The 13,430-nt window shown below is 37.7% G+C and overlaps 1 non-coding gene across 1 annotated transcript; it reads left to right on the top strand.

Annotated features, from left to right (window-relative positions):
• Positions 1–3,633: 3,633 nt before the first annotated feature.
• LOC125357806 lies at positions 3,634–3,759 on the top strand. The gene has a single exon (XR_007212211.1). It is a non-coding gene; the product is annotated as a U6atac minor spliceosomal RNA (small nuclear RNA).
• The last annotated feature ends 9,671 nt before the right edge of the window (positions 3,760–13,430 follow it).

Here is a 13,430-nt window from a genome sequence, read left to right as displayed (position 1 = left end):
AGCTGAGAGTTTAGTGGCATCACAAGGGGGTGTCGTTATTCTGAGAGGCAGAACAATTATCACCACAAATAACCATAAGTTACCACCTGGAACTCTTGAAAATTTTACTCTACATGATAAACATAGCCTTTCAAAATGTTTGCATGACCAAGTGGCATTCATTCCATGAATGTAAGAATGTCTTGATATTTGCAAATCAATAGACATGATAAACTGTATAAGTCAAATTAAAAATTATGTTCATGTCATTACAAGTAATGCGCTAAAATATATATGATAAATGTACATAAATTTACAGCTCAGCCCTATGCATAACCATGAGACAGAGAATGCTAAGATGTTGTCTTTAAGTATGATGCAAGCTAAACAACACACAGAAGTTGTCTGAAAAAGGAAATGAGGATGGCCCTGAATGCCCATAAAAAGAAAAACTAAACAAGACAGAGAAAGCCTCAACATAAATGAGGAGAGTGTCAATACCTGTGGGTGCACTGGGAACTAAAGCATCTCACTTGCACTATTTGAATATTCATGAAAACATCACATGTAACTCTATTATTACATACCAGTTTTCATGGTTTTCTGTATCAATTAAAATTTCTTAAAGGGACACAAAATTAGATTGAATTATTAAAGTTTCTGTATATAAGGACCTGAATTTCATTCCAGCAATCAAATTATCACACTGCAGTATATGTCTGTATGAAAATGTCACAGTAAAACTTCTTTGTAAAATTAATATATACTAATAAAAATCATGTAATTTGAAAGGAATAAAACTCAAGGCACTGAGGAAAACAGATCATTAGAAAACACAAAGAACATGTAAGGAATAAAAAAAAAAGAGCATAGAGCCCATGTTTCTTTGGGTTTGGCTCACTTCACTTACTATGATTTTTTCTAAGTCCTTCCATTTCCTTACAAATGGAGCAATGTCATTCTTTCTGAAAGAGACATAGAATTCCATTGTGTATATGTACCACAGAGACAAGGATGAAAGGACAAATTGAAACAGCAAATCTATATGGTGTAAACCAATTGTACAACTCATTGAAGGGAGAGGGAAATGGGGAAGGGGGAGGAGGAGGTAACAAGTTGGATGAGAAATGTACTGACTGCCTTACTTATGAAATGGTAACCCCTTTGTACTTCACGGTGACAATAAAGACATAAAAAAGAGCATAACATTATTTTAAAATCAAGTATAAGATAGACATACCAGATAATGAATTGAAATCTCTACAGAGGGATAAAAATAAATAAAATAAATGCAATCCAAGAAAATGTCCCAGAAATTCCTCAGAATATTCATTATATTGGAAAAGTTGATCACTAAGTTGAAAACTAATATGCAACAGTTCTAAGAAAAATCTAAGTGTAGGGGCTGGGGTATGGCCTAGTGGCAAGAGTGCTTGCCTCGTATACACGAGGCCCTGGGTTCAATTCCCCAGCACCACATATACAGAAAAAAACGACCAGAAGAGGCGCTGTGGCTCAAGTGGCAGAGTGCTAGCCTTGAGCAAAAAGAAGCCAGGGACAGTGCTCAGGCCCTGAGTCCAAGACCCAGGACTGGCCAAAAAAAAAAAAAAAAAAAAAAAGAAAGAAAATCTAAGTGTAGTACTTCTACATTAAGGTAAACAAAATATCTTTCACACTTCCAAGTCATTTACAAAAAGAGAAAATCAAAATTTTATCGTATTTTGATAATGACAGAAAAACACTGCAAAGCAAATGTTGAGCAATATATGGTAATAAGAGAAAATAGAAGAGGAAATGAAATAAATGTAATACTACACAGAAATACCACAAACTAATATATTATGATACCTGATTGAAATGATAGCAATTAAAGTAATTTCTAAAATAAATATGATTATGTTGTCCTAGGGGTTATTTTATAGCAAAATACATAAAACAAAATGATGCAGAAAGGGTAAATAAGGTAAGATAAATGAATGTCAAGCAATTTCAGACAATGAAAAGTAGAATTGTAATCTCTACATTGGATGAGGTCAAGTGCATAATGCAAAAACAGTAGAATTGGAAGGAGAATTAGAAATATGATCTACCTGCTTTTACTGTATTATCTTGCAAAGCAAATACTTGCCTAGTGTAATTTGTGTTAAACACTAATCAATTGGGAAAAATTCTACAATGTTTCAGCCATCACCTATTTAAAATGTATAGAACAAGGTACAGAAGGAACCTACATTTGAATTGGAGATACATGATTTGTTCAAAAATATTTCTTTTTCTGCACACTGAAAATATCCAGATGCAATGACATTTCAGGAACAATGAGCACATCATTCACCCGCAATAAGCCTGAAATGTCTTCTTTGAGTTCCACATCAAGAAAAGGGCTTTTGAACAATATGTGCTACAAACCAAAGAACAAGCAAGCATTTGGTGGGTACATAGTGAAAGTGAACAAAAATTAGCTTAAGGGACATTACAATGACCAAATTTTGGAAACTGGAACATCAAAACATGAAGTCAATAAGAGATTATGATATACTAAAAACAATAAACAATCCAAAAATCCATTGTTGCAAAAAGTCTAGGTGAGTAAAAAGATATGTGCTTACCAGAACAAAGTCAAACAACCATGTAGTAGGAATGCTAAGAGTACAATATCCCTGATTTAGGGCCACAAAAATAATAACTAAGCCACACTGGGATATTTTTGTTTCATATTGAAGTTTCACAATATCACTCAACAGGCACTCATTAACAACAACAACAACAACAACAAAAAGGTGTGAAAATAGAATAGTTAAAAATATCACTAATTAGCCATATAAACATTGTGTACCTTCCATTATACTATTATTTAAGAGTGATCACTACCATATATACAATAGTATTGCCATATATGTTAAATGAGTCCATTAAATAAAAAATAAATGATTACAGAAAGTAGAATATTTCACAAAACTCTAACTCTTCAAAAACAGTGGCATGATTTCTATATGTCAACATATAGATATTTAGAGAACTCCGATAATATTTTGGGGGCCTTACTCTAAAGAAGCAAGATTTTTAAGGAGGCTTTGGAATTTTTTTCACATTTTAATTATCAAGAATTAGTTGAAAAAGGGTTTTTTGTTTTGATATGTCCTCTATGCATATAATATGCCTTGCTTCAGATTCAACTCCTCTATCAGTCTCCAACATTCCTCCATCACCTACACAAGATGATCTCAACAAGCTTCATTCTTCTATTTTCACAGGTGTACATAAAGAATTTTGACTACATTCACCCTCATTCTCCTTCTCTATTATCCCTTACCCCTTCTACTAGTGCCCACACCCAGTATAGAAACTGTTCTGCATTCCCATCATTAATTTTTAAGTACTTGTTTATTGTTAAAAGGTATATCACATGATTATACAGTGTTTTAATCAGACTGACAATCTTCTTAACTGTTACTTTACATAATGATAGGATAAGCAAACCAGAGGAAAAAGGACCTTGGATAAATATAAATAATATTGTACAAACAGAAGAATTACATTTATATACACATACCCATGACAAGAATTAAATATATTCATTTGTACATGTCAAACAAATGATAGATTATGAGTTGTAATACAGATCAATCTTATTTATATAAAAGATAAAGGCATGTGTTGTATGGAAGAAGAGAAGGTTAGCACTCCTCTTGACAAGGATGGAAGGGGCCCTTGGGCCTGACAACATGCATATGGTTAAGGCATTGCCACCTACTTCATGGCATCTAACCATCATTTTTTACCAGAGACCATGAAAGCAAGGAGAGTCTGGAATGAGGTATGCCACACCCTAAAGAAAAATAACTACCAACCAAGAATACTGTACCCAGCTAAACTCTCAATCATAGCCCAAGATCAAATAAAGGCTTCCACAGCAAGGAAAAACTGAAACAATATATCCCCAAAAACCAGCATTACAGAAAATCCTCAAGGATGTCCAACACATTGGAAATCATCAAGATCACAATAGAGACAGAGAAATGAACCCTAAATGGAAAACCAGGTTATTAGGACAAGAATAGGGAAAACACAGCTTTAAAAAGATAGCTATAATGAAAGGAACAAACAATGATCTCTCAATCCTAACTCTCAACATCATTAATGGATTCAAATCTCCAATTAAATGACATAGACTCAGAGATGGGATCAAAAATCAAAATCCATCTTTCTGCTTCCTCCAAGAGACACATCTAGCCAGAAAAAGCAAATATGTTGTAAGAGTGAAAGGCTGGAATAAAATCTACCAAGCAAATGGCCCCCATAAGCAGGTGGAATTGCAATCCTAGAATCAGATAAAATTGACTTCAAATTAAAAACAGTAGAAAGATACAAAGAAGGTTACTACATACCAATAAAGGGATCTCTCCTAAAGGAGGATATAACCATCCTAAACACATCTACACACCAAATACATCAACTTCATCAAACAAACACTACTGACTCTAAAAACATTCATAGATCCAAACACATTGATTGTTGGAGACTTTAACACACCACTGTCACCTCTAGACAGATTAACATGGCAAAAACTCAGCAAAGAAACCTCAGAAATAACAACTGCATAGACCAACTAGACCTAACTGACATCTACAGAATAGTCCATCCAGCAACACCAGAATGCACATTCTTCTTGGCAGCACATGGAATATTCTCCAAAATAGAATACATTTTAGGGCACAAAGCAAATTGTACAAATCCCGAAATATTGAAATCATTCCTTGCATTCTCTCAGACTACAATGGAATAAAATTAGAGCTCAAGTTAAAAAGCCACTACAGAAAATCCTTCAACTCATGGAGACTGAACAACACATTGCTGAACCACCAGTGGGTCACTGAAGAAATTAGAACAGAAATTCAAATATTTATGGCTTCAAACCAAGATGAGCACACAATGTACCAGCTCCTTTGAGACACAGTACTCATTACTCAGAGGAAAATTTATAGCTTTGAATGCCTACATCAACAAACTGGAGAAATATCAGTTCAACAACTTAAGCAGGTTAAGCTCCTTGAAAGAGAACAAGCCAAACCCCAAGCAAATAGACGAAAGTAAATAATTAAAATTAAATCAGAATTAAATGACTTAGAGTAAAAAAATTAGAAAGAATCAACAAAACAAAGAGTTCTTCAAAAATTTAAATAGACAGACAGACCCCTAGCAAATCTGACCAAAAAAAAAAAAAAAAAAAAAGAAAAAAAAAAAGGAAGACAGCATACCCAAATAAACAAGATCAGAAACAAGACTGGAAAAATCACCACAGAAACAACCAAGATTTAGAATATAATAAGGGAATATTTTTCAAACCTATATGCTAATAAATTTGAAAACCTGGAAGTAATGGACAAATTCCTAGCAAAATTGATATGCCCAAACTTAAACATCTAGATTTAAACTGACTAAACAAACCCATATCCAGCAATGAAATAGAAACTGCAATAAGATTCTCCCATCCAAGAAAAGGACAGGTCCAGATGGATTCACAGCAGAATTCTATAAGGCCTTCAAAAGAGAGCTCACACTAATATTTCTCAAACTCTTCAATGAAATCGAAAGTGAAAGTTCACTACCAAACACATTTTATGATTCAGTATTACCCTTATCCAAAGAACAGACAAGGACTCACCAAAGACAAAGAGAGAACTAGAAACTCATTTCTGCAATGAACATCAATGCAAAAATTCTCAACAAAATTCTGTCCAATCAACTTCCACAAGTCATCAAAAAAAAAAATCATAAACTATGATCAACCTGGATTCATTCCAGGGATGCAAAGCTGATTCAATAGATGCAAGTCAATCAATATAATCCACCACATCAACCAGAGCAAGATCAAGAATCACATGATTATTTTGCTAGATGTGGAGAAAGCATGGATATAATTCAGCATCCATTTATGATAAAAGTTTTGGAGAGAGGATTCGAGGAGAAGACGGCGGAGGAGCGGCTGTGCCCTGCAGAGCTCCCTCTGATATCGTAGTTTTCTCACCTCATAGAAACTGTTTCTCCGAGAAAGACAGCCAAAGTAAGTTCTAACAGTACAGGGATTCTGAACAGGAAGGAAAAATCGACTTTGCTGGTCTGAAAACACAGTTTTGAGCTCCAGGCGGCGTCCCGCCGCGGCGCCAGCGCGGGCTCCGGCACAGTGCCGGGCACAGCCCCCAGCACTCCACGCAGCTAAAGCGAGAAATACTCCAGACGGCAGCCGAGCACGGAGGACCTGACATCGCAGAGACAGCGTGAGTACCCCGCAAAAAAAAAAAAAAAAAATTATTTTCGCTTGTGCCCACAGTCCAGCTTCTGGAAGGCATCCCTGTCCCCACCGCCAGAGCAAAGCGCCATCTTTGCCACTGGCATAGGGTCAGACCAGACTGAAACTGAAGCGGGCCTGGGGAAAGCGAGGTCAAAAAAGCCATCTTTGAAAAGGGCAGGAGGGGCGGAATCAGTGAGAACCAGCTCCGCCCAGAAGAACGCCCCCTGCCCTGGTGGGAGGCGAGTCCGGGGCCTAGCCAGAGAAGCCCCGCCCTGCCCGCCGGAACTTCTAAACTTAAAGCAAAAGCTGCGAGCGGCTACCAGGGGCACGGAAACAACAGAAGGAGGAACAAACAGTTCCGGGGACAGCTAAACGGTCCCGTCACAGAGGAAACTAATTCCCAGCCCAAAACGGAGCTGCATTCCATAGCTACCTATGCCAAGGAGGCCGCCTCCCTCAGGCAAGCAACTCTTAGTGGAGCAAAACAGGCTAGAGGCGCCATGCTCTGCTGAGTTCACAGTCTAGTCAAGACCAGGCATCAAAGGCAGCGGCCCAACAGCAGACAGAGGAGCCACAGTTCCTGTGACTGCCCACGTCCCCATCGACAGAGGACGCCCAAGGCCTGCCTGCAAGCTGTGCGAACCTCAGAGACCCACGATTGCACCAACAGGGGAGAAAGTCAGAACAGAACCACCCCTTGCCAACTGAAATCAAGTCAAATCAGCCAATCAGGAAAATAGACTGCAGTCCATTGCAGGGAAAGCAGAGACTGGTTTCTTTTTCTTTTCAAACATTTTTTTTTTAACTTTTCTTTTAAATTTTCTTTTTAATTTTTTCACACCTGAAACATCATTGGCTGTTTTTTCTTTTGTTATTTTTTTTTTTTTGGTTTGTTTGTTTGTTTTCCATTTTTACTGGTTTGTTGTATCAAGTTTTTTTTGTGTGTTTGTTTATTTGCTAGGTTTGTTCCTTTTCGGTTATTTTCCTTTTTATTTACTTATACTTCCTTGTTAAATAATTTTTCTCTGTTTTGTGTATCTGTCTTCCAGTATTTTTACTTCATTTCTCTCATTGCGTCCTCTTCCTATAAAAATTACTTTCCTATAAATAACACCTACACCCTTTTCTGCTAACTCTCCAGTGTCTGTCATTTTATGAATGTTCTTTCTACTGATTCTACTCTTCTCCACATTTCCACGTCACTGAAACTAAACCAAAATCACCACCACCACCCCCCCAATACAGTTTACTCTATTCTCTTTACTACCTCCAACTTACCCTCCGGACTTACTGCCTGGACCTCCAGGTTCCATTGACTTCTGGTTATTGGATAGAGGATATCACAGCTTAATACGAGTGAATCAAAGGGGTTCATAGAGAAAGCCAGTCCTAAAAGAACTTAATATAAAAACAAGAATTGCGTATAAGGTTGTAACAGTAAATAAGTAACTACTGAATACAGGGCCCAGGATCAGATGTTATATTGAAATTGTATTCTTTAGAACACCAAATCTAACTTTATAGACAGGTATACAAGTTATCTGTTTATAATTGTGAAATTGTAAGATTTACACAACAGTGCTTGGTAAGGGCTGCTTTGGGTCTTAAACAGTGCTCACAGGTGCTGGTAGGTTGGCATTCCCAATTCAAATGGGCAGAAGAAACACAAGAAAGATGGCAAATAATGAAGTCTTATCCCCCACCCAAAACAAGCAGGAAGCAGAGCAGTCAATCAAAAACATAGAAGAAAACCCCCAAAATGCTCTACAAAGTTCACTGATAAACATGATAAATGAAAAGTTTGAATCTCTTCAGTCAATTATGTTAGAGCGTGAGGAGGCAAAGCAAAAATTAATGGAGAATTTCATGGCATCCACAAATAGAAAGATAAGTGAGCTTCAAGAGTCAAATGAAAAGATAGCTACCCAACTTAAAGATTTGAGAGACAACACTCAAAACCAAAGTAATGAAGTTAATGAAGTAAAGAAGTCCATACAGGACCTAAGAAATGACATGGAAAACATCAGGAAAGACCAGTCAGAAGGAAAAGAGATTCGAAATCAAGTAGTTAGCCTACAGTCCCGACTAACTGAAGCAGAGGATCGAATCTCAGGAGCTGAAGATTCCTTAGATTCTATGGAGAAAGATCAAAAATCAATACAAATCCAGTCCAAGCAACAAAACAGATCGCTACAGGAGATTCAAGACACAATCAGGAAGCCCAATTTAAGGATAATAGGTATTGAGGAAAACTTGGAGAAAGAGGTTAATGGGATAGGCAACCTATTTAACAGAATATTAGCTGAGAACTTCCCAAATATCCAGAAGGAAAGGCCTATACAGATACAAGAAGCATTTAGAACCCCAAATCGACCAGACCAGAATAGGACTTCCCATCGACACATTGTGATCAAAACAGCTTCTGCAGAGTGCAAGGAAAAAATACTCAAAGCTGTTAGGGCAAAGAAAACAATCACATATAAAGGAAAAGCAATCAGAATTACCCCAGACTTCTCAGCAGAGACCATGAAAGCAAGGAGAGCCTGGAATGAAGTATACCAAACTCTAAATAAAAATAACTACCAACCAAGAATTCTGTACCCCGCCAAACTCTCCTTCATAGCCGAAGGTCAAATAAAAGTCTTCCACAATAAGGAAAAACTGAAACAATATATCTCCACCAAACCAGCTTTACACAAAATCCTTAAAGATGTACTATACAGGGAAAATAATCAGGATCCCAACACAGACAGAGAAATGAACCCTAATTAGTAAACACTAGATCAAGAAATGGGAAGACACAGCTTCAAACAAGACAGTGATAATGAAAGGAACAAACGATCACCTCTCAATCCTAACTGTCAACATTAATGGACTTAATTCTCCAATCAAACGACATAGGCTCATAAGTTGGATCAAAAATCAAGATCCATCTTTCTGCTGCCTCCAAGAGACACATCTATCCAGCAAAAGTAAACATCTTCTAAAAGTGAAAGGCTGGAAACAAATCTATCAAGCAAATGGCCCCCATAAGCAGGCTGGAGTTGCAATCCTAGTATCAGACAAAATTGACGTCAAATTAAAAAAGGTAAGAAGAGACAAAGAAGGTTACTACATACTAGTAAAAGGATCTCTCCAACAGGAAGAAATAACCATCCTAAATATCTACACGCCAAATGCAGGAGCACCCAACTTCATCAAACAAACACTACTGGCTCTAAAAACATTCATAGACCCAAACACAATGATAGTGGGGGACTTTAACACTCCACTATCACCTCTGGACAGATCAACACGCCAAAAACTGAACAAAGAAACCACAGAACTAAACAATTGCATAGACCAACTAGACTTAATCGACATCTACAGAATATTCCACCCAGCAAGGACAGAATACACATTCTTTTCGGCAGCACACGGAACATTCTCCAAAATAGATCACATCTTAGGGCACAAAGAAAATCTGTACAAATTCAGAAGTATCAAAATCATTCCCTGCATTCTTTCAGACCACAATGGAATAAAATTAGAGCTCAACTCATTCAGCCACCACAGAAAATCCCACAATTCATGGAGACTAAAGAACACACTGCTGAACCATCAGTGGATCATTGAAGAAATTAAAACAGAAATTCAAATGTTTATGGACTTCAACCAAGTTGAGGGCACAAAGTACCAGCTCCTTTGGGACACAGCAAAGGCAGTACTTAGAGGAAAATTTATATCTCTGAGTACATACATCAACAAACTGGAGAAACAGCAACTCAGTAATTTAAGGAAGCACCTTAATTCTCTGGAGAGAGAACAGCAAGCCAAACCCCAAGTCAATAGACGGAAGCAAATAATTAAAATCAAATCAGAATTAAATCAATTAGAGACGAAAAAAACCATCGAAAGAATCAACAAAACAAAGAGTTGGTTCTTTGAAAAAATCAACAAGATAGACAGACCCCTGGCAAACCTGACCAAAGAACGAAGGCAGCACACTCAAATAAACAAGATAAGAGATGAAACAGGTAGCATCACCACAGAAATAACCGAAATTCAGAAAATAATAAGGGACTATTTTGCAAACCTTTATGCCAACAAATTCGAGAACTTGGAAGAAATGGATGATTTCCTAGAAAAAATTGATACCCCCAAACTCAACTATGAAGACTTAAACCTTCTAAACAGACCCATATCCAGTATTGAAATAGAAACAGCAATAAATGATCTCCCATCCAAGAAAAGCCCAGGTCCAGATGGATTCACAGCAGAATTCTACAAGGCCTTCAAAACAGAACTCACTCCAATATTTCTCAAACTCTTCAATGAAATTGAAAGAGAACGTTCACTGCCAGACTCATTTTATGAAGCCAGTATAACCCTCATCCCAAAACCAGGCAGGGACTCATCACGGAAAGAGGACTACAGACCAATCTCCCTGATGAACATAGATGCAAAAATTCTCAACAAAATTCTGGCCAATCGACTTCAACAAGTCATCAAAAAAATCATACACCACGATCAAACTGGATTCATCCCAGGGATGCAAAGTTGGTTTAATATACGCAAGTCAATTAATGTAATCCACCACATCAACCGGAGCAAGGTAAAGAACCACATGGTTTTATCGCTGGATGCGGAAAAAGCGTTCGATAAAATCCAGCACCCATTTATGCTAAAAGCCCTGGAAAAACTGGGATTCCAGGGAACATTCCTGAATATAATCAAGGCAGTTTATGACAAACCAACAGCAAGCATAACTCTAAATGGTGAAAAACTAAAGCCATTCCCTTTAAAATCAGGAACAAGGCAGGGATGTCCACTCTCTCCCCTGCTCTTCAACATAGTACTAGAATTCCTAGCCAGAGCAATTAGGCAAGAAGAGAATATAAAGGGGATCCAAATAGGAAAAGATGAAGTTAAACTTTCTCTCTTCGCAGATGACATGATCCTATACCTAAAGAATCCCATAGACTCTACCCCCAAGCTACTAGAGCTGATACAAAACTTTGGCAAAGTCGCAGGATATAAAATAAACCTTCAAAAATCAACGGCCTTTCTCTATGCTAACAACCCGAAGACCGAGGCTGAAATCAGGAAAGCAACTCCTTTTGCAATAGCCCCCAAAAACATAAAATACCTAGGAATAACCTTAACCAAAGAAGTGAAAGACCTCTTTGAAGAGAACTTTAAAACCTTGAAAAACAAAATTAAGTCAGAACTAAGGAAATGGAAAAACCTCCCATGCTCCTGGATTGGGAGGATTAATATAATCAAAATGGCAATATTGCCAAAGGCTATCTACAAATTCAATGCAATACCCATTAATATCCCAACACCATTCTTTAATGAAATAGAGGAAGCAATCCAGAAATTCATATGGAACAATAAAAGACCTAGAATAGCAAAAACACTCCTAAGCAGAAAGAACAGTGCTGGAGGAATTACAATACCCAACTTCAAGCTGTATTATAAAGCTATAGTAATAAAAACAGCTTGGTATTGGCACCGGAACAGGCCTGAAGACCAATGGAACAGAATTGAAGACCCAGAATTAAACCCACAGAACTATGCCTACTTAATCTTTGATAAAGGAGCTAAAACAATAGTATGGAAGAAAGATAGCCTCTTTAACAAGTGGTGCTGGCAAAACTGGCTCAACACATGCAACAAACTAAAACTAGATCCTTATATATCACCCTGCACCAAAATCAATTCCAAATGGATTAAAGACCTTGAAATCAAAACAGGCACCCTGAAGACACTAAAGGAAGGAGTAGGAGAAACACTTGGGCTCCTTGGCACAGGACAGAACTTCCTTAACAAAGACCCTGAAAGGCTACAAATCAAAGAAAGGTTGGACAAATGGGATTGCATCAAACTCCAGAGCTTCTGCACGGCAAAGGACATAGCTCTCAAGATAAACAGAAAGCCCACAGACTGGGAGAAAATCTTTACCGGACATTCAACAGACAAAGGCCTCATCTCTAAAATATATGCAGAACTAAAAAAATTACCTTCTTCCAAAACAAAACTGCAAAGAACCAACAGCCCCCTCATCAAGTGGGCTAAAGACTTACAAAGAAACTTCTCTGATGAGGAAATGAGAATGGCCAATAGACATATGAAAAAATGCTCTACATCACTGGCCATAAAGGAAATGCAAATCAAAACAACATTGAGATTCCATCTCACCCCAGCAAGAATGTCATATATCAAGAAAACTAATAATAACAATTGTTGGAGGGGATGTGGCCAAAAGGGAACCCTACTTCATTGTTGGTGGGAATGTAAACTGGTTCAGCCACTCTGGCAAGCAGTATGGAGATTCCTCAGAAGGCTCAATATAGAACTCCCCTATGACCCAGCAGCCCCACTGTTGGGTATCTATCCAAAAGACCACAAACAAAATCACAGTAATGCCACCAGCACAACAATGTTCATCGCAGCACAATTTGTCATAGCGAGAAGCTGGAACCAACCCAGATGCCCCTCCATAGATGAATGGATCAGGAAAATGTGGTACATTTACACAATGGAATTTTATGCCTCTATCAGAAAGAATGACATTGTTCCATTTGTAAGGAAATGGAAGGACTTGGAAAAAGTTATACTAAGTGAAGTGAGCCAGACCCAAAGAAACATGGACTCTATGGCCTCCCTTATTGGGAATAATTAGTACAGGTTTAGGCAAGCTATAGCAGAGCATCACAAGGCCCAATAGCTATACCCTTAGGAACACATAAGATGATGCTAAGTGAAATGAACTCCATGATATGGAAACAAGTGATATATCACAGTTATAACTACTTTCAACGTCCTATGTGAATGTGTAGTTTCTATTATTGATGATGTTTTGTATCACCTTCCTATGTTTGTACCTACACTATCTCTGTAATCTTATCTGAGTATATTGGAAACCGTGTTTACTGGTATCGGAAGTAGGAAATTCAAAGGGAATACCAAATTCGAGAGACACGGGGTAAAAAAAGAGAAATAACTACAAAAGCAATACTTGCAAAACTGTTTGGTGTAAGTGAACTGAACAACTGGGCGGGGGGGAGGGAAGGGGAGGAGGGAGGGGGGCATGAGGGACAAGGCAACAAACAGTACAAGAAATGTATCCAACGCCCAACGTATGATACTGTAACCTCTCTGTACGTCAGTTTGA

This window comes from Perognathus longimembris, chromosome 9 (assembly GCF_023159225.1).
Source record: "Perognathus longimembris pacificus isolate PPM17 chromosome 9, ASM2315922v1, whole genome shotgun sequence".
Lineage (NCBI taxonomy): Eukaryota > Metazoa > Chordata > Mammalia > Rodentia > Heteromyidae > Perognathus > Perognathus longimembris.
The sequence above is the reverse complement of the archived record's forward strand: the minus strand, read 5'-3'. Positions and strand labels throughout refer to the sequence as shown.